Below are 13,950 nucleotides of genomic sequence, written 5' to 3'. Positions count from 1 at the left end.
ACCTCCCACCCGCTAATATCCCGGGCTCCCATTGGCCCGACGCTAGCGGGGCGGGGCTCAGGAGGGGCGGGGCTCAGCGGAGGCGCGCCTCCTGCAGCAGCTGCACCGCTGCTTCCCGACTGTGAGCTTTCCCCGTCGTCCGCCCGGTAAGCCTAAACCGCTTCAGGTTGCGTACGGTCGCTAAACGACGCCTTTGTTCTACTGACTGCACACTTGTTTCCCTCACACACTATCCGTCCATTTAGAATGCCTCAGCACCTCAAGGGCAGCCCTTCACCAGTCCCTCGGTGAGTCAGTGGAGTTCTGTCTCCTCGTCTCTCCCTCTCTGAGGGCTCCAAGCTAGCAAGCAAACCAAACACAGGCCATGCACTCCAATATGCAGCGCACTCTCCATTTTCCGCTAGTTGGTCACATGACGTTACCTGAGCGTATTCCCTAGACGGGATAGTGACGCAGATTAAGGAGTTGAGGCACTTCCCCCCCCCCCCCCCAGAAATCATACTTTGTGTCTGGGATTGTAAAACTGAGATTGCTCTAAACACTTGGAAACAATTTTCTCAGCATAAAAGTTTGGGCTGAAAATTAGAAGTGAAACCCAGCCCTCCCTTCATCTTCATCTACTCTGGGCCTACCCAGGCCCTATACTTAATCATCCTTTAACTAAAATAGTTTGCTGGCTTCATAACTTATGAACTAATACCAAAACTGTGTTTGATCAGGGAGTTTAAGGGCGGAGCTAACTTACAGAATGAGGCCTATTTCTGTCAGAGTCAAAACCTTGTGGGGATGAAGGTAACTTCAAAACTGGCTAAAACTTTTAACAGTCTAACACATTTCACTTGAACTAAATTTCTTTGAAAGTTTGATTTAGCAGTGATAAACCATATTTGTTAACTCCAGTATATATACTGGCAAATTATCGGGATTAATGTAATTTTTGTAACAAATCTTATATTAATTTTCTCATTTATCTGTTCAGTTGCAGAGTTTTCATATCATATTTAATTTTGTCTACTGTTAAAAGTATGTATCTTACAAAGCAGTAGCCTTTAGGAAGCAATGGTCCTCCTACCCCCCACTCAAATGAAGGTATTACAGTTGACCCTTGAATAATACCGGGGTTAGGTGTGCTGCCACCTGCACAGTGGAAAGTCCGCTTTAACTCTTGAGTCCCAAAAAATTAGCTAATTGCCTGTTGTTGCCTGGAAGCCTTACCAATAGCATAAACAATCAATTTTGTATATGTATTATATACTGTTCTTAAAATAAAGTAAGCTAGAGAAAAAATGTTACTGGGAAAATCATAAGAAAGAGAAAATAATTTACAGTACTGTGTTTAAAAAATAAATCCACATGTAAGTGGACTCTCACAAATCAAACCTGTACTTTTCAAGGGTCAACTATATAAACTAGAAATAAACACTAGAGGGGGACATCACCTCTTGTTGGGAAGGTTATCCAAAGTACAGTTGAATGTGGTATGGTTCATCTCTTACACAGTCATGTGAAAAAAAACTTCAACCATGACTGTTTCTATTCCTGCCCATGGTTCTGCTCTGACTTTTCTGTTCCTATAACATCTGAGATCCTAGGCCTTATTGGCCAGACCACAGCCACCTGCCACTTAGCCTCCCTGGCCTAAGTGGAAAGGTCCTTTTTCCTTGGTGCTGCTACAACAAAGCTAGAATTGTGGGGGAGTGGATGGGGAGGACTTTTTAAAGAGCACAAAGGAGGAAAAAAAACCACACTTGGAATAAAACCCAAAAATAAAGAAGCAATTTACTTTACAAGTTCTTGAACTGAAGTCAAGCCAAAGATTGAGTTGGCTAATACATACTCTATTATGCATAATAGCTATAGTAACAACAAAAACAATAAGACAATAATAATGATAATAATACAATTTTTAAAAATCATGTTAAGCGTATTTTAGGTCCTTTTCATATGTTCACTTATTTAATCTTCAAAACAGTTCCTCAGAGTAGATACTATACTTTTCATTTTTCAGAATTAAGTCTTTATTTTCTAGATGTCTCAGATTAATTTTTTGTCATATTTATACTACTAGTGAATGTAATTTAGATTTAAAGTCTGGTCTGTCTGGTTTTACCTATGGCAATTTCATGGGACTCCTCACTTTCCTTCCTCACCTTGCCTTCAAGTTGCCTCAAATATAATTCTAAATGTTCAGACATGTTGTTGAAGGTATACTTGGGTAGGCATTACTACTGTGAATCTTAATTCTTTAAAACATGCCTGCTAATCTCCTCCTACAGGTAATAGGCTCTCAGCACTTTTATGCTATAGTTATCCTGGCTTCTGCAGCATTTTTCCTGCTCCTGACCTCTGGGCAAAAAGGGCAGTTTCTTATATGTCTTCCTAAATTCCATTCTCTGCCTCCTACATCCTGGCCTGAGAGTCTGGTCTTGGTGCTCTCTTCTGGCTTTACTTCCTCTTGCTCTATTCCATTTTTCTGATGCATCCATTCAACAAGTATTTGTTGAGTTCCTACTATATTTCAGGCCCCTTTCATTACTAGCCAGTTACTAAAATGATTACTAGGCAGTTACTAAAATGAATGAAGCTCAGTTCCTTCTCTTATGTTCCTTATCCGTTCCTTTTTTTTTTTTTTTTTAGCTGCCAAGTGATCTTTTTAGGTGATGGTTACATTCATAGATGAATACAAAATAAAGATTTCCTCACCTCTTTATCATACAAAAAAGAAAGCAAAGGTTCAGAGACGTTTATTGACTCAATACAGGTGGCAAAATTAGTAAGTAGCTGAAATAGATATTGGACCCTATCTTATTACAACATATCCCTGATTCCTTATGCCCTGCATTACTTTCTCTTCAACCGTTATTTCCTGGAGCCAATCCACATCTCTTTTGCACCTTCCAAAGGGCTGAGCAAGCCACATATATCTTCTTGTTTCAAAGCTCCAGCCTCTTGTTGGATCTTACCCAAAGATCAATTTCCCTTTCAGAGACAACATTTGGCTCTTGTTGAAATCATTTTCAGAGCATAACTAAATGAGATTCTGAATCTCAGTGAGAATCCAAATCCGTTTATCAACTCCCACTATGTAAGGTGTTTTTCTCTCCACAGCCTCCAGAGGAATGGCCCACTATAATTTAGTAGTTCACACATTTACTAATCATAACAAAATGATAACTTTCATCAAAAACAAAAGAAGCATATTTCCCCTAAAAGGGGAGAAGGAGCTGTTGAACAGTTTTCTAGATCAAGGAAGCACATCCTGAGTTGGCTCTTACTTGTCTTATTTTGTAGATTGAAGTAAAAACAAATCAGGAAAAAACAAAAAACAAACAAACAAAAAAAACAGTGATAGTCCTAAGTAAGGAAACACTGAGAAAAGGAAGAAAAAAAAAAAAAAAGAGGAACTTAAAGCAAGCTTCATCTCCTTCATTGATTGGAAGGCTACTCCATTCACAGTGTGATAGTGATTATTCTACTCTTTCCCCTCTAGTTCCAAAAGAAACTCCAATTCCAAAAGGAATCTCTATTCTCCCCACTTTCAAAACTAATTCTCAGCAGCAATAGGATACATTTTTCCACCTTCAGTTATGATCCCATCTATCCATCCCTTGCCACCACAATCCCAAATCTTATCTGAAAATCTGTTAATCCAAATACTCTCACATACACAACTCTGTTCTCAGTACAACAGAAAGCTCCAAAGAAGTCTCTCTGCTTTCTGCTCAGTTAACATCTAGTAGAGGAAGCCCTGGCCTAGACATAATACAGTGATAGAGGATAATATGTTCAACATATTGTTAAGTCTTTGATGATTTTATAGTTTATAAAAGTAATTAGTTTCAGGGATTTCAGGGAGACATTTGCATGAATGGAACAATTTAAAAGATCTTATGAAGAAGTAGAATTTAAATTATATCTTGAAGGGTGTCTTTGGATAGGTAAAGACCACCAAGGATGAGGGGGACAATGTCATAAGACTTAAGAAATTAATGGAAGTCTGGCATGTTCGGGGATAGTCAGTAAAGAAATAAGGAAAGTAATTAAATATATTTATTCATGATGTAATATTTTTTCCCAAGTTACAAAGCATAAGCATTATAGTTATATAATTCATATGTTTTTAATCTCAGATGCAGAGTGTTGAGTTAATAATACTTACCAGTGTACAACACATATGTCAACTGCCTACACAAAGGCATCTTTCTTCCCCCATTTAATTACTTAGATTTTCATCCACCATTTTAACTCTATTTCCCAACCTCCTCACTCTAAGCACCATATTATTGCATTTAAGTTCAAAACCCACAGATATCTTTGGATATATGTGGTTCCTTGAAACATACGTGGTACTGTTTTATATGTGCATCTGTTCTTAATTTATATACATGACATTATACTGTAGCCTTCATTCAATTTGAAATTTTTAAATAAATATTCATTTTGAGATTCACCCATGCTCCTATATATAACACTAGTTTATTGCATCTGGATGCTGAATTACTGTATGTATACACATTTTATTTCCCATTTCTGTAGTGATGGGCACCCAGTTGCCTCTAACCTGCTGCTACAATGAACATCTTTGTGCCTGTCCCCTTATGAACCTGGGCTCAAGTTTCTCTGGGATGCATCCCTGGAATGGATTACTGGATCATATTCATTTCTAGTAAGTATGCCCAGATTGTTCTCTATAATGGCTCTACCAGTGTACACTGCAATCAGCCATGTGCAAGAGCACTCATCTTCCTATATCTCATTAATAGCTGGCTTACCTCTAATTTTTACCAATCTGGTGAAAATCAAGACTTGGGCATCTCTTTATACGCTTGCTAATTCAGTTTGATTTTCAATGAATTGCTTAGTTTTATCCATATTTTATATTGGGATTCTCATTTATTCTTATGGATGTGTAAATTCCTTGTATATTTTAGATGTTAACGTCTTGCTATTTTGATTATTTTAATAATCTTTTTCCAGTTTGTGAAATATTTGATAACTTTGTCTATGACACCTTTCATTGAACAGAAGTTTTTAACTTTGATGCTGTCAAGTCCATCAATATATTTTTCTTATGAATTGTGATTTGAGTTTTTATTAAAGTTCTCTTCACCTCTAGATTATGAGAGTATTTGCTTACACATTTTTCTGTTAGTATAACCAAATCTAATCCTAAGAAAACAGAGACAATTTAGATACAGACTAAGAAGGACAGCAAAAACATTTTTTTTCTAGTGTTCTGTATGTTATGGGGTAACTCTAAAAATTAAAATAAGAACCAATTCCTAGAACTATTTTGACGCATTGTGAACTTCAGCTTTTTGCCTATTGTCACCAGGAGAGCCAAGTGTTTTTAAGTGCTCCTTTTCCCACCTGGAGGAAGAGAAGCCAAAAAAAAAAGAGAAAAAAAAATATCATGAGTCCTTTCACTCTTGCCTTATTATTAATCATAGCAGCTTCCAGGGGACTTTAAAAGAATTTTCTTAAAAATGCAGTAACGTATTTCAAATAAATATTATGTAACATTAATGATAATGTTAGGATATTTATACTAAGGAAAAAAAAGGAAAAGTCTCTCATTATAAATCACATAAGTGAGTATCTTGGTACTTCTTTATGATTTCAAGAGCCTTATAAGTCTGTTTCTTAAAACAATTATTAGATACTATAGTTTCTCCAGCTACCTTTTAATGGAAACAGCTGTATGAGAATTCACCTTATGAATACATGTAATTACTAATATAATTGATTACTTGGTTTTAAGAACAAACAGGTAAAAGTGAAAAACTAAAGCTCTAATTTTCATTGTAGCTATGCATGTTATTAGAGTTATCTGCCATTAACTATTTATACAAATGTCCACATTTGCAAACCTATCTTTCTAGAAAAATTGCTTATTAGTTTTACATTGAAAGTACACTATTCTATTTACTTCTTACTTAAAACATACTTCTTACTTAGAATAAATTTGGTATATTGTCTATCTAGTTTTGAAATGTGAATCCAACAATTGTTTGCTTGCTGTTTCTAAGAAACACAGAATTGCTTAAGCCTTAAGTATACTTGTGTTTCTTAGCAGCTAACAGATAATCAAGAAAACAGAAATAAGGATTTTCTCTGGCTCTGTTTTCAAAACAAAATGAAGTTTATATTTTAGAAGAAAGAGAAATTCCAGATAATAAAATAATAGTATTCATAGGAACTTAATTTATATGTAATTCAAGGAAGGACCGGTTTTCAAAACCGTAAAAGACTACAGTAAATGTCAGTCTTTTTTTTTTTTTTTTTTTTTGAGAATTCAGAGAGCTCTTAACACCTTTGCAATGTCTCTGTTATTATGAACATCAGTGTCTTTTTGTAGCAGAGGTCATTGTTGCCTGTTTCAAATCCCTTTTACTGGAAGGTGCATTCAGCCCAGCTGTTGAGAATGTTGGCTAATAACCCATAGCTACTTCCTTCTCTAAAGAATTGCCTTCCTTATGAAGAGTACTGCCATACCTAAGAGGTTATGGCCTTCAACATCAGAAGGGCATCCCACAGCCAAAGACAGACTCTTGGGTACAAAAAGCTAGCCTTTGCTTCAAGGTGTGCTGCCAGTCTTATAAGACCACATCCTTGCTTACCTATCTTCTTCTTACTGCCCTAACCTGTTTCTCTCACACAAAAGGAGTCATCTCTAACAAATCACTTACACAGGAATCCCCCCTCTCAGTCCCTGCTTCTAGGGAACCTAACCTAAGATCCCCTTTATAGGTATATAGTAGTGCCAATTTAATGACCTAGTGCTATTATTAAAAGTTATTCCATCCCATGCCCAACTGTACTTGAGTTGATAATAACTATATGGAATATTAACTGTTCAGTGCTTTTGATAATCAACATTTTCATAGGGCATTGCTGTTTTTGAGAAGCTTAGTGTAATATTTCAGTCATTGGTATTCAATAAATGTTTGCTAAATACTGAATAGATATGAGTAAATGGTGTGGTTTTCAAAATAGTTCTTTTGAGTAGGCAGAGAGGTTTTATTTAACACATAACGGTTAGGGTTAATATGTTACTATGCATACCATTTTCCATATACTCTCATGTTGTCCTCATAACCTACCTGTGAGAAAGATGTTATTCTTCCCATTTTCATATCGAAGATAGTGAGATTCGATAAGCCTAAGTGACTTTTTCAAAGTTACAGTGAATAGGTAGTGCGGTTGGAATATGTAAATAGGTTATCTGACTTGAGATCCATATACTATAGCATAACTGCTTCTTCTTAATAAGAATAGTGAGCCTGTTGAGAATGACAAGGGAAGGCATTGGATTTCTACTCTCTCAAGTTTCAGATCAGGAAAGAGAGGACTGATAAATGGTCCATGGAATGAAATAAAAGCAAATCATCTGAATTACTCTTTATTTCTCTTAAGGACAGAATCTATATGTCATGGTTAATTTTATGTGTCAACTTGGCTTGGCCACAGTTTCTGGATAATTGGTCAGAAATTATTCTGGATGTTTCTGTGAAGGTGTTTTCTGGATGAGATTAACATTTAAATTGGTAATCTTTGAATAAGGCAGATTGTCTTCCGTATTGTGGGTGGGCCTCAGCCAGTCAGCTGAACAAAGACTTTCCCTGAGCGGGAAAGAATTCTGCCTTTGGACCCAAACTATAACTCTACCCTGGATTTCCAACCTTATGGCATAACCCTGCAGATTTTGAACTTGAAAGCTTCCACAATCATGTGTGTCAGTTGCTTAAAATAAATCTTTCTCTCCATATATATGTGTATACACACTCCATACAGACATGTATTTTTGCTCATGTATACATATGTACATGAGCACATATGTATATATGTATGTACATGTGTGTACATATATGTGTACATCATTTATACCCTGTTAGTTCTGCTTCTCTGGAGAACCCTGATTAATACTCCATGCTTAACCACATAGGTGGGTAACCAACACCTAAAAAGCAACAAAGTAAAACCAAGAATATTCTCTGGAAGAATTTATCATTTTTATATAACCTTTGCCATATTCAAATACTCCATTGGCTGCTTCTAGTTGTTAGAGGTCTCCTTTGTTCCTATCCTCTTTTTAAAGAGATACATACTTCATCTCTTAGTGTATCAATTTGGACACTGTAGAAGAATCATAGCCCAATTTCAAAAAATAAATTTTAACAATCTCCTCCCACTACAACTTTATTTTAGAAAGATTCAAAAAGATTTATTAAAAGACTTCTAACATGGGTGGTTGTTTAGCTAAACCAAGGACTAGAACTGAGGTTTTTTTGTCTTCTAGCCCTTTTCCCTTCAAGCTGTAATTTTATGTCTCACATAAACAAAATTTTACATAGTTCAGTTCTAGACATTATACGAATAAAAACCTGTGACCTCGAGGAATTTAAAATGTAGTTAATAGAGCAAGAGCATGTGAAGAATATAATAACACATGACAGATAGCAAATTAATAGCATATTGGATATAATTAATGGCCAAATGAAAGCCAAAGGAAATTCATACTAAATATTCAAAGTAGAGAGATTATCTGGGGCTGAGTTTCCAGGGAAGGATTGATGAAGAGTACTGGGTATAGAGAATGAAAGCCCTACAAATGTTTAGAATCTAGATGAGGTGATAAGATATTTTAAAAAATGCTATGAATAGATGCTTACATACCCAATGCATACACTGCTAGAAGGAAAAGTTTAGGCAAAAGAGGCAGAGCAATTATAGGGGAAAATGTCTACGTGGTTTGGAATTGGAAAAGTCTCTTGTAAGAAATACATTTTGTATTTGTTCTTGGAAGATGTGTAGGATTATGACAGGCATTTTGGGTAGGGAGTCAATCACAGGATGAACAAAGGGAAAAAGCAGGAATGATAATGTCAAGATCAAGGGACAGTGAGAACATGTTGCAAAAGGAAAACTAATTAGATAAGTATATACTGAGCACTTATTATATGTGGGAAATTTAAATTAGGCCCAGATTATAGAGGATCAGAAGTGTGAAGCTTTCAAACTAAAACTTATTTCACAAACAGTGAAAGATCTTCAGCCTTGATGATTTTTGTACAGGGTAAAATATTTTTTGAAGTATAATTTAAGATGAATATATCTGGTAGAGACAGTGAATAGGGTAATCTCTTGGAAAGGACCCTGAAATGACCCAAACCTAAAAGGATAATAGTCTGGCCTATTGTGGTAACAGAGTTGGTAGGTTCAGGGGTATTGTTTTATAGCATTTAATATTACTCATCTCCATGGTACAAGTATACACATCTTTTCTTGCTAATTACACTAGCCACCAAAGTGTGCCTTTAAGTAAATCACCCACAAAAAATAGTGGCAAAATGTGAAACGAAATGCTATTTTTCTTTTTATTATTGGTTGGGCTAATATCCAATACTTCCATTGTTAGAACTACAATAAAGCTTAGTTGGACTATACACCATAAGTTATATTAGTCAGCTTGGGCTGCCATAGCAAAATACTGTAGATTGGGCTTAAACAACAGAATCTTATTTTCTCACAATTCTGAAGGCTGAAGTCTGAGGTCAGGGTGCCAGTGTGGTCGGGTTCTGGTAAGGCTTTCGTCATGGCTTATGAAGAATAAACTTATTGCTGTGTTCTTCCACTGGTAGAAAGAGAAAGATCGGGGTGCCTAGGTGGCTCAGATGGTTAAGCTTCTGCCTTCAGCTCAGGTCATGATCCTCAGGGCCTGGGATCAAGCCGCACTTCACATTGGGTTCCTGCTCAGTGGGAAGCCTACTTCTTCTTCTCCCTCTGTCATTCCCTCCGCTTGTGCTCTATGTCTCTCTCTATCTCTCTGTCAAATAAATAAATAAAATCTTAAAAAAAAAGAGAGAGAGAGAGAGTGAGATCTTTCTCTCTCTCTCTCTCTTCCTCTTCTTATAAGGTCACCAATCCTATTGAAGTAGGACTCCCACCCTTATAACTTCATTTAACCTTTACTACCTTTTAAAGGACCTAATCCATAATCTACATACAGTCACATTGGGGGTTAGGGCTTCAACATATGAATTTTGGGGGAACACAATTCAGTTCATAGCAGCATTTATTCAGGCATAGTATTGGAAAATTAAAAAGTAACATACAATGTGTATGGCAGTGTAATCTATAGTGGCTTCTGTTACTGTTGAATGTCACCCAAAAAGAGTGTGTGTGAGAGAGTTGACAAAGTGAGGAAGAGTGTGTCTTTCCTTAATATTAGTGTGGAAATCAAAATGGATACAATAAATATTTCAAAGAGAATTCATAGGCCTTGCTGATGGGTCAGATGCATTTTTTTCATGTCATCTGCATGCAGTTATCTACTTCCACAAATATTAAAGCAACTTCTAATAACATCATTAAAATATAATCTTACCATTAAAAAATCACAAACAGAAATGAAATTATAATAAAAACTTGTTTTAACTTATTACATATAATACGTACTCATTAGGTATTTGTTGAATAATAATTTATCTGTCAGTTTTACCCAAACTATATAAAATGGCTATTATAATTAAGGATTAACCATAACTCCATGGCTTTTTGGCAATTAAGGTTACCCAAATTAAGAAGAAACAAACTGAGTCACAAGATCTTTTTTTATCGGATATTAGGAAGTATTCTGATTCCTCAGGAATTTTCTCCTGAAACTGAATTACAGAAGCAATGTATGGTGAGACCATCGAATTGAAGGCAAATTAGAAAATTAAGATGACTAGTCTGGATGATTAGAAGAATGGAAATGCTAATGGAAGAAATAGGAAATTGGCAAACAAGTTCACTTGAAACAAAAATATGCTTTTGGTAATTTATAATAATGGGAAACTTCAAGATAAAATATAAAGCTAAATATGGTATTTGCAGTAATGCGTAAGATGTATTTTGTCAAAGAAAGACTTCGATTTGTGTTGCTTTTTAGAAATTGTTAAAGTCATTGTGTTTTTTACAGATACTTCTGTAGAAAGATATGAAGACCTAAAATGTGGGGGCTTACTAATAAGCCAAATCATTTGTATGTGGGAAATTATAAAATAAATATACTGAGTTAACTGTCACAAGATCAGGGGGTAAATTTAATCATCTTCGACGTAAGAGTCAACGTTAAATGAACCAACACACATTTCCAAACCAAATGAAGTTCCCTATAACAAACTGTCATTGTCTCAAAGTTATAGTGAAAGTTCCTTAAAACTATAAGTAATAGTATTTTCACTGTTTTATGAAAGCATTTTGACTCTCTTCGTAAATAAACAGATAAAAATTAAATGATAAATAATAGTAAATAAATGATAAATTAAAAAACAACATGGTAAAAAAGATACAGAATAAAATCGATATAACATAAATTTTTTGGTGTTGAATTATAAATATGCATAAACTTTTCCTTATCTATCTAGCAAATATAATGACTCTGGTTTTTTTCAAAAACAAATATGGCAATTGTCTTTCATTCTTTCAAGATTTGTCATTAAATTCCTAACTGAGACTTGTAGATTCTGGCTTCAGATATATTTTCGCAGCCAGAATTGAAATAATTAGTATAGGGTTTCTATTTTCTACTTCCACATAGTAAAAAAATAAACATGATTGGGTCTGTATTGAGGTATGTGGTATATAATATGAAATCTAAATATTTTAGGCTTCAAATACTTTTTTTTTACTATTGTTATTTACAGAGATCTAGTAGTACCACTATAGCCTAGAAATTTAAAGTAAACTTATTTTGAAATTAAAAATGAGGTTTTCATTATGTATCCTTTACAAACGGACCTTAGAAATGCAAAAATGGAAAAGAATATTCTATGTTGGAATTTGGGGGTTTTTACACAGTGAAGCTATCTTTATAACAAACACTTTATAGTTCTTCCTTAGAGACAACAACAGAGAGAAATTACAAAATTACTTTTTGTGCTCCAACTGATGAGCACTTTGCCCAATAATTCTGTGAAGTCTGGCTAAAAATTGCAGCAGCATCACAGTGTTAGTACAATTCTAGAACAGAATTGACCTATTTGAGGTCAGTCTGTTCTTTGGAACTTTATTTAAATTGAACACTGTTTTTTCCCAAGAATTTTGCCAGTTTCTAGATTTTATATACTCTTGGTCATATCTAATTCCAACTACATAGTTTTGCTGAATTATCAATTTATCCCTGGTCCTTGGTCCTCATTCCCCAAACTCCATGATGATCCCAGTGTGGACCCAATTCTTTTTTATTCCCTCAATGCCATTTCCATAATCATCTACATGTATAGTAGATTTGTGAAAACTTAGTATTAAGAACAATACATTGAAACCACCGGTTTGATTATGATACTTAGAAAATGAAATATTAAACATATAAAGTCTCTTATATAAGCTTCTCCAGTTTGCTTGTAACACAGCTATTAAATTTTGGTTCTAAATACCAATTTTTAACAGACTTACTACACAGGTGAACTTACTGTTGGTGAAATTAAAACAGATAGCTGAGCCACATCATAAATTAATAGCATTTTTTTCATCATTGGAAATTTCCATTTTAAGTTAAATCACTTCTTCAAAATTTGAAAATGAGATGAAGAACTTATCAAATTCAACACTCAAAAAACAAATAATCTAGGGGCACCTGGGTGGCTTGGTCGGTTAAGTGGCTACCTTTGGCTACCTTTGATCCTGGGTCCTGGCTTTGACCCCCATGTCGGGCTCACTGCTCAGCAGAGAGCCTGCTTCTTCTCTCCCTCTGCGGCTCCTCCTGCTTGGGCACTCTCATTCTCTCTCTGTCAAATAAATAAAATCTTAGAAAACAAACAAACAAACAAATAAATAATCTAATCAAGAAATGGGCAGAAGACATGAACAGACATTTCTCCAAAGAAGACATACAGATGGCCAACAGACACATGAAAAAATGCTCAATATCACTCAGCATCAGGGAAGTACAAATCAAAACTACAATGAGATACCACCTCACATCAGTCAGAATGGCTAAAATTAACAAGTCAGTAAACAACAGATGTTGGCTAGGATGCAGAAAGAGGGGAACCCTCTTACACTGTTGGTGGGAATGCAATCTGGTACAGCCATTGTGGAAAACAGTATGGAGTTTCCTCAAAAAGTTGAAAATAGAGCTACCCTACAACCCAGCAATTTCACTACTAGGGATTTACCCCAAAGATACAAATGTAGTGATCCAAAAGGGCACCTGCACCCCAGTATTTATAGCAGCAATGTCCGCAATAGCTAAAGTATGGAAAGAGCCCAGATGTCCATCAACAGATGAATGGATAAAGAAGATGTGTTATATATATACAATGGGGATCAGAAACCATTGGAGGTCATAAAACAGTAGAAAAACAATTTTAAAATGTTACAAGAAATGACCTAGCGTGGTTTAAAATTCTCTAGGAGTGTCTTAGGTATAATGTGAAATTGGCCCCCAAAAGTGGAGGGTGGAGAGAGACCAAAGAAAGGCATGCCTCTCCAGGTTGGTAGGTGGCAGTTTTAATAAGCAAAGAAAACTTACATACAAGGCTTGTCTTGGGTGACAGCAAGATGAATGGATCCCAACACCGGCCCACCAAATCTTAAAAATCTAGGAAGAGGCCTTAACTGGGTTCAGTCACATATGCTGTGTAGGCGTTCTAAACACCACATCACTATCTCAAGGCTACGTCCTTGGAGCAACCTCTGAGAGCAAGAAAGGCAAGTGGAATCTGCATTCCAAGGACAGGGCATGGGGTGAAGAGGTTCCAAGTGCTCCTGTCCAGCTCACCAGTTATTTGGTGGTCACATCTTTTTGATGACATTCCTCAACAACCTGTCAACCTAAAATTCCATATTCAGCAAAAATATTCTTCTTCGGGAGCAAAAGAAAAATAAAAACATTCATATGTGAACGAAAACTAAAAGAATTTGTTGTCAACAGGACTGCTCTAAAAGAAATGCTAAAGGCAA

General features: G+C 35.6%; 1 long non-coding RNA gene across 2 annotated transcripts in view; it reads left to right on the top strand.

Moving 5' to 3' along the window:
- Positions 1-4,541: 4,541 nt before the first annotated feature.
- The window catches only part of LOC103661359, a 254,976-nt gene continuing 245,567 nt past the window's right edge, over positions 4,542-13,950 (top strand). For both annotated transcript variants that reach the window (XR_568049.1, XR_568048.1), the window contains exon 1: positions 4,542-4,666. This is a non-coding gene — a long non-coding RNA (uncharacterized LOC103661359). The remainder of the gene's footprint in view (positions 4,667-13,950) is intronic.

The sequence above is a fragment of the Ursus maritimus genome, unplaced genomic scaffold (assembly GCF_017311325.1).
Source record: "Ursus maritimus isolate PB19 unplaced genomic scaffold, ASM1731132v1 scaffold_9, whole genome shotgun sequence".
NCBI classification, from domain to species: Eukaryota; Metazoa; Chordata; class Mammalia; order Carnivora; family Ursidae; genus Ursus; species Ursus maritimus.
Note: the sequence above shows the minus strand (reverse complement) of the source record. Positions and strands in the feature narration are given on the sequence as shown.